The sequence below is a fragment of the Carlito syrichta genome, unplaced genomic scaffold, assembly GCF_000164805.1.
Source record: "Carlito syrichta isolate Samal-C Ts95f unplaced genomic scaffold, Tarsius_syrichta-2.0.1 Scaffold138743, whole genome shotgun sequence".
Classification (NCBI taxonomy): Eukaryota; Metazoa; Chordata; class Mammalia; order Primates; family Tarsiidae; genus Carlito; species Carlito syrichta.
Genome location: NW_007082839.1, coordinates 542,124 through 550,843, shown reverse-complemented (window position 1 = coordinate 550,843; position 8,720 = coordinate 542,124). Strand labels below are relative to the sequence as shown.

General features: G+C 36.7%; 1 pseudogene; it reads right to left on the bottom strand.

The window, feature by feature from the left end:
- Positions 1-370: 370 nt before the first annotated feature.
- LOC110594798 lies at positions 371-602 on the bottom strand (annotated as a pseudogene).
- Positions 603-8,720: the final 8,118 nt, after the last annotated feature.

Below are 8,720 nucleotides of genomic sequence, written 5' to 3'. Positions count from 1 at the left end.
TTTGAGCACCTCTAACATGGCTTGTATTTCATCTTTTGTTATCACTATATTAAGTATTGCAATTTTGATGCAGTTTTTTCCTTTCTTAAAACGTGTATAATTTTGGCACCCTCAGTATGCTTATTTGGACTGATATATGCCTTTATTTATTTAAGGATTGACTTTCACGCCTTGCCATAATTCCCATAGTGCTTAGCATTCTCACATCTAGTAGACAATCCATTTATTCATCTCTCTTTTTTTTTTTTTGACCATTACAAAAATTTATTTAACAAAAAGTTTAATATGAAAATATACACGACCCTATTTTTACATCAAAGTAAAACAGTCCTTGGGGAAAAGGACATGGACTTCTCTGCTGAAGAGCCATTTATACTCGTTCCAAGGCTTCTAACATGATGATACTATTTCCTTGTATTGCCACCATGCCAATATTGTTCTGTTGTCCACTAGTTGCCATCTTCACACATTCGTCTATCACAAGATTCATAAAGGGGTCAAATCCCCGTAATATTCCTTGGACATGTCTTCCATGATTTAATTTCAATGATAACTTCTTATCCATAAGTTTTTTTCAAATTGGGAGGATGAACTTTGATCATGGTGTGGGCTCCATGGGTTCATAGATGCCTCCATTTATGCATTTCTTTATTTATTCAACAAATACACGAATGGGAGGCACAAAAAGGAGAAAATCAGAATAAATAACTACAACAGGTATGAAGCAGAGAAGAGAAATAAGATGGTAATTTGAGGAGGATGTGGAAATCTATATTTTTTTATTTTGTTTTGTTTTATTTTTTAAACTGATAGCTTTGGGCTCGTTTAAAAGCCAAGGAGAGGTAGAACATACAAGGGAGAGGAGCAAGCAAAGGGTCTGGCAAGATTCTCTGGAATGATGCCGCAGCTGGGAGTTATGCGTGGGCTGAAGTCATGATGGCTCCAGTGGCAGGAGCTCCCAGCCATGAGTAGCCAGTATGCTATACCATTTTGGGAAAATACTGGGGAAGCCTTGGTGTGAGTTTTCCAAGGAAATAGATAAGGATGTGTATTTGTCAGAATTCTTTTAGACAAACAGGACCAATAGGGTGTGTGTGTGTGTGTGTGTGTGTGTGTGTGTGTGTGTGTGTGTGTGTGTGTAGTAAGAAAGAGAGAGAGAGAGAGAGAGAGAGAGAGAAAGCGCAATTGATTGATTTTAAGGAGCTGGCTTACCAGATTGTGGGGGCTGGCAAGTCTGAAATTTGTAGGGCAGGATTCAGGCAGGCTGAGATTTTTGGCAGCTGTCAATGTTGAAGGCAGTTTGAAGGCAGTTCTGAAGGGAGGATTCTCTCCTCTTCTGGGCATCTCAGCCTTTTCTCTTAAGACCTTCGACTAACTGAATGAAGTTCACCTACACTATGGGGAGTAATCTGTTTATTCAGTCTACTGATTCAAACAATAATCGCATTTAAACAACTGAGTACTATAGCCTAGCCCAGTTGACACATCAAATTATCATCACAAGATGGAAGCCAGAGCACTGGGTGAAAGTTTGACTTTGGATAGGAGGAGGTCAGCTCCTCCACTGTAAAAGGAGAAATGTGGATGGGCACTGATGTCAAGTGGTTAGGGAACCCCAAGCCAATGGCTTCTCTTTTCTCTGAGAGGCAGGGATGGGAGGAGGGGACTGACGATTTAAAGACAGTAACAGAAGTTTGCAAATTTTACTGAGGTGAGTGGGGGAGTGAGTTGCTAAGTGAAATAGAGTTAGATTGCCAATCAGAGCAAAGGGTTGGTGATTACAATCTTACGAGTAGTACAATAACTAATAAATGCTCATTGCACTGCAATTTCAATTTATTTAAGATGGTATCTTTTTAAGTGTTTACAGAGTATTACACTTTACTTCCTGCTGGCAAACACGTCTCTTCTGTGAACCACTATGCATCCTACTATAATTTCTTATTCCATCTATTAGACCTAAGTAGTGCTCACCGTGGTGTGCTTGTTTAGAGATCTTATTAAAGTTTGCCATGTAAGACTACGCATACAATAAATTATAAAATTTAGAGTGGTGTGCAGGTGACATGGCAAAAACAGCTTAAGGACAAAAATGTTATTGGGACTGCTTTAAATGCCAGAAGTACTTTATAGGCTTTTAACATCAACCCAGGGCTCTGTGACACAAAAATAACACAGTCCTTTTACTATCTTTTGAAGTTTGAGCTTACATACTAGGCAGTAGGGACTTCGTATGTGTTTGAATTAACAGTGAAGAGGTTGATGGTCTTGATTATATTGTTTAAATCTCCACCTATTTGCATATTATATTAATCCCAGAATCACTTCTCGGGCTTTTGGCTAAGATCAAGTGTACATTAGCTCCAGAAAGCCGCTAGGAGGCAGAAGTGTGTCCTCTTCTTCCTATATTTTTTTGAGTATCTGGTAAGTGAGGTAGTAAAAGGTAAATACAAGATTTTTAAATCACAGCGTCAGAAGACCTAGGTAGGCGGTGGAAAACTCACTTTTCTACAGAAATATAACACATTTGCTATAGCCAAACACAATACATGTGCGCTGGCAGTTCATCTTGGATCTATGTTTTAGTTCAGGCTTTATCACTTACTAGTGTTATGATTTGGATAAATAACCCTCCACCTTCTGTTAGCTTCATTTTCCTCATCTGTAAATTGTTAATAATATTTGTTTTACCTAGGGCATAGTGTTATGATAGGGATTGAATTTAAAAAGTGATATATAGACCCTTCACGTTATACACATATGCATATATTAGTCATGGTTCTCTATAGAAACAGAACACACATATATATATTTAGAAACCATATATATGTATATAACCCATACACACACACACACACACGTAGATATATTTAGAGAGAGATACTTATTTTAAGGAATTGGCTCATGTGGCTATGGCACTGGCAAGTCTGAAATCTGTAGAACAGACTGACAGGCCAGAAATTCAAGAAAGAGTTGATGTCGCAGTCTTGAGTTCCACACTTGCAGGCTGGCGACTTTGGCAGGATTTCGATGTTGCAAGCTTGAGGAAGAATTGCTTCTTCCTCAGGAAGCCTTAGTCTTTGCTCTTGAGACCTCTGACTGATTGGCTGAGTCTCACCCACATTATGTGTGGGAGGTAATCTGCTTAACTGGAGTTCTACTGATTAAATGTTAATCACATCTGAAAGTACTTTCACAGCAACATCTAGACTAGAGTTTGACTAAGCAACTAGGTACAGTTGCTTAGCCTAGTTGATACGTAAAGTTAACCAGCACAAGACAGCATTATGATGAACACCTGAGCTCTTGGGTTAGGCTGCTCTGCCTTTGGGGAGCTAAGAATCCTTAAGCATGCACTGCTTTCTCTCTGTGATTCAATCTCCTCATCTGTTAAAGCTCCTTAAACAGTTGTGAGATTAAAATGGTACACGGAGTATATTCAGAATAGAACAGCACCGGGTAAAAGTGCAATAAATTGTGGCTATTATTAAAGATGCATAATTATTATTGCTGTCTTTAAATCTAAAAATATAACAATACAAAAGTTTTAAATGGAAAAGAAATTGTTCTGTTGGTTCTACTATTTTCCTTTTCTTTGGGACTTGGGTATAATGATAGTAACGTATCATCCTCGATTTACTGGAACAGTGACAATTCAATATTCTACCTCATTATTTCAACTAGAACATGCTATTTGTCAGATCTTTCATTCTGATGTTTGGTTCACAAAATATGCATGCTATAAACATTGAAGAATATTGACCTTTTAAAGATGATAGCTAAACTTTACTACTCAGGCTCACGGTTAATCCTGTAGTTTGATAGAGAATAGCACATTAGTTAGTCATCTGTCCGCTAAAAAGTCTTGCACTATGTAGATGATGGATCCTTGGCGATGGATTCTTAATATCATGCAAAGTGGTGGGGCTAGGTGGCTCAGTTTGTAATCCCAGCACTTTGGGAGGCCAAGACGAGTGGATTACTTGACCTCATCTCTACAATAAGTAAAAAACAAATTAGCCAGGCGTGGTAGTACACGCCTGTAGTTCTGGCTACTTGGAAGGCTAAGGTGGAAGGATCGCTGGAGCCCAGCAGGTCGATGTTGGGGTGACCGTAAGCATGCCACTGGCACTCTAGCCTGGGTGACAGAGTGAGACTCCAGCTCAAAAAAAAAAAAAAAACACACACAAAGTTATTCAATAAATATTTGCCATAATTTCAGAGAGTTATAGTTTATGTATTTCTCTGCATCTGAACATACTAGCATAATCTAAAACCATCTATTAATGTGTGATTTTATTTGCTAATACTCATGTGGCTTTACCATTTTAAATTCTTATTGATTTTTCAGAATTATTTGATTAACTATGAGGTTTTCTTTAGTCACATAAGTGTATATTTAATAAGTTCTCAAGTCCATTGGTCACTGTATGTGGACAGATCTTTGGGTTTTTAATGTGTCTTTACAACAGATCGAACTGAAATCAATTTAGCTTAGAAAAAGAAAATAGAAATGAAAAAATCAAAGGATTGGTTAGGTAACTTATTATTAAAGCTAATCTAATGCTTATCTGTTTTTGAGACAAAATTTTAATGTACATTTAATAAATTATGAATAAGAAGTGTATTTTATGCTACACTTAGAGATGAGATGAAGAGTTGGCCACCAAGGAAGTCTCTCACAAGTTGGCAGTCAGTTGGCATGGCCACTGACCCAGGGTGTGGATCCTGGCTTTTCACATTTAGAACCTCAATTTCATCGGGGTCTTAGCTGATCTGGTTCTCAGGAACAACTCTTCAGTATCAAACTCAGAAATGACTGCCTTGTAATTCAGAATGTTAGTTTATTCAGTGATGCTAGAGGCTGTCTCTAGTCAAGATGAATCTGGGATACTGCCTTTTCCTTGTATCAAAGTGCCTGAAAACCTTGGTTGGTATTTAGAATTATCTTTTAAGATACAGCTGGACGCATTGCCCCTTTCCCTTAGAAAAATATTGAAGCAGTATTATTCTCCAACAAATTATTCTCCTCCACTGATTACTACCCTCCTATGACTAAATTTTTCTGGCAGGTGACAATATCCTTAAGTAGGATATTGCTTTCTTTAGATATTATAGACCTAACAATAGCCCCAGAATTGTGAGACTTCCATGGTCTCTATAAACAACATTAAAACAAATCCCTAAGGATGTAAAATTAATATCTAATGTTGACATGCCATTAAATCAATGAGGACTGACTCTGTTTTATTGCCAGAAATTAAGTTGATTGTGTCACCATTATGGTTATCCTATGCCTCTTTATGCTGAAAACCTGATTTTAGTGTTGTACATTTCCAAAGACTTCATATTGTGTTTCTCAAGTCTCCCGACTTTACTGGAGATTGACTTCTGATGTTTTTAGAAATCTTAATTAGCCAGGTAAGAAAAGACACGCGGCACACTTGGGTTCCTGTACACAGGATTTCAGCAGTAGGAGCAGAGCCTGCTGGGACTTCAAGACTGACCAGAAGAGGGCAGACAACCCCTTGGGTACCTTAAGTGATTGCTCCTCTTCTGTAAAGATCACAAATTTCACCCCCACAACGTTTCTTTCGGGAGTGGCAGTAGGGATTGAAAGATAAGGATTTGAAGAGCTGGCAAGCAAAAGTAAACTATGAATTTTTAAATTTTAGTGTTATATTTCTTAAAGGAGACTGCTGACTTAAAAGAATAATTCTTTTTTTCTTTTCATCTGTAATTATAGTTTGGGTTAGCTTAAGGATGTTGTGCTGTATATATTATATTATGTTTCAAAAGGCTTTGCTTAAAGCAAAACAATCCTAAAGCCTACACATCTCTGAAAAATCACTTCAGAGCCTTGAAAAAGTGTTTCTTCAGGGTATTTCAGACTTATCTAGGAAAATCTTTGCTTGAACAATGTGTGTGTATATTTTTTTAACAAAAGAATTCTATTCAGCCCCCAGTTAGTCATTTTTACCTTATTTGTGAAATTCCTTCGACTCTCCAGAAAGGAGGATAATGATTAAGAACCAAGGGAAACCATTATTTCTTATTTATTCTTGTATTGCATTCAACTGAAAAAGACATGAATCATTAGCATTACATATTTATTAACATTTCTAATTTTAAGGGCTTATTTTAATTTTTGCAATGGTTTTTTTTTTTGCAATATGTTAAAATGACCTCAACATTTTATAACTCTTTGTTTTTTGATTGTGTAGAAATTTGTACATGACTGAGCATTCTGAACGTCCCAAATATTTCTAAGTCCTTTCTCATTAACATCTAACAATTATAGTCTGATCTCGAATACCTTGAATATACGCAGGTAATTCATTTCTTATTATTGGATTTCCTTCCTATAACATTTATGAGTTCCAGGAATATCTAATTCCATAATTCCTTTTGATTATTATGTATCAAAGTTTATATCCGTGACAATGTTTTCGGCTTCAACTAGCATAAGTCTGACCCAAATTGGGTTTAACTAATGAAGAATGTATTGATTCACATCAATGTATTCCAGGGGTAAGGCATGCTTCAGAGGCAGTGGTTTGATGAAGGACCTGGGTTTTGCTGTCTCTTCTCTCCTACATTTCTGGGACATTTCATCCTAAATTTCTCTTGTGACATAGGATGGGGGTTGGTAGCAATTAGGACCATAGACTTCCATTTTCAAGTCTAAGAAGAAGGAGTTTGACTTTTTGTAGCTTTCTCTTAAGAGTGAAGACATTTCTTTACCATGAAACCAAGCAAAACTCTCCTCACTTCTCATCGGTGTAAATGAGCTTAGGCTTTTCCACCAACAACCTCCAGTAAGGAGAATAGTATGATCAAAATTCACCCATATCTATCATCCATTCTTGTCTCCCCTCTCCCAGCACCAGGTGAAGTAGATAATGGTTATCAAGAAGTCAGTCATTTCATGTCATGCTCTATGGACTGATGTTCTGGGTTTTTCTATTTGTCATCCCTGATTGCATTATACCTGCTTTTCAGGGCTGTAGCCAGGTCCCTGTCCTACTTGATCCTAGCCATGGGCATAATAGCAAAAATATCAAGCTTATCTCTCCCAAACACAGTTATATGAGTGAAGATATTTGAAGATGACAACTCTGGAGAGAAAACTTAATACCGATTACCCCACATTACCCTTCCTGCAGGTGATCAACTGAGTGTCTTCCCTAGAGCTTCCTACTGGGCATTCCTGTCTGCAGTACCTTTCCTATCTCCATGCCCCAAGGACAGCAAGTCTCCTCCAAGGAGGGGCCCTCTTCACTTTGCCTTCCTTCTCCAGAATCAAAGACCATCACTTTCTTTTATTCAGGTCACAATCCAGGGAAAAATATGAGACATTTCCGCTGTACATGGCCAATGACCTCCAGATTAATCTTTTAAGTCTGATTTCTCTAATGGGGTCTCAGGAAAGCAGCCAATGTTTATCTTATTGAAGTCGATCTCTCTATTTCGATACCTACTAGGCAACTCAAACTCAACACGGCCAGAAGAAAACTCTAGATTCCTTTTCAACCCTAACCTTTTCCTTGCCTAGTTTTCTCCATAAATAGCAATACGTTTGTTTATTTATAGAATCCCATTTATTCAGTTAATCAAGTCAAAAATGTTGGAATCAAATTAGAATTTTTTCCTTTTCTTTAAAATCCACATGCAATTCATCAGTGAGTTCTGTTGGCCATACATACAAAAACACATCTGGAACCCATCTAGGTCTCTTTTCTCCACTGCTCCGCTACCCCGATCCAAAATTCCATCATCATTCACCTAACTTGCCTCCTGACTGCTCTCCCAGTTTTCACCTTTGCACCTATGCAACTTATTGCCAAAACAATGGCCTGGTAATCTTTTAAAAACATGCATAAAATCATGTCACTTCCTATCTGAGTACATTCTACATTTTAATTCTTTGTTATTTATGTGTGGCAAGCATATCTTCCCAGTTTCTGTCTATTCCTTTCATCTTATTTTTATGTTTTGATTAACATACGACTTTCTCTTAAAAGTTTAAATGTTTTTCCTTCAAATATAAGCTTTTAAAACTCTTGCAACTGATTTTTGTGTATTATATAAGGCACATACCAACGTGTTTCTTATTTGGTTAAATAATTGTCTTGCCAATATTTCTTAATATTCTTTCATTTTCCCATTGAACTGAAATGACAAATTTGTTCATAAATCAAGTTTCCATAAATGTGTGGATTAGTTGTAGGGACTTTCTTAAGTTTAATTGACCAAATTTTCCATCTCTATGCTAATATTATACTTTCATCGTAGTTGCTAGAGCTTTATAACATTTTGCTTCAATTAAAGTACATCACCCCAACTTATTCCTTTGCTTTAGGAAAGTACCGGCTCTTCTCTGGACCTTGGAACTCTAGGACATGGAATCACCTTGTCAAGTTCCATTAAAAAATTATGCTGGAATTTTAATTATAGTTTTATCCAAACTTTAGGTTACTGAGATTAAAATTTATACATATACAAATATATATACATGTGTGTGCGTGTGTGTGTGTGTGTGATATTGAACCTTTCCAAAAAGATGTCATATCGCTCTATTTAGGTATTTTAAGAAAATTTAATAATTTTTCTCAAGTGCTTGCATATTTTATTGCTTTTAGTTGTTTGCTATTATAAAAAGCAAAATTACATTTTCTACTTGTTGTTGGAATATAGAAATGAAATTTATTTATTTACCT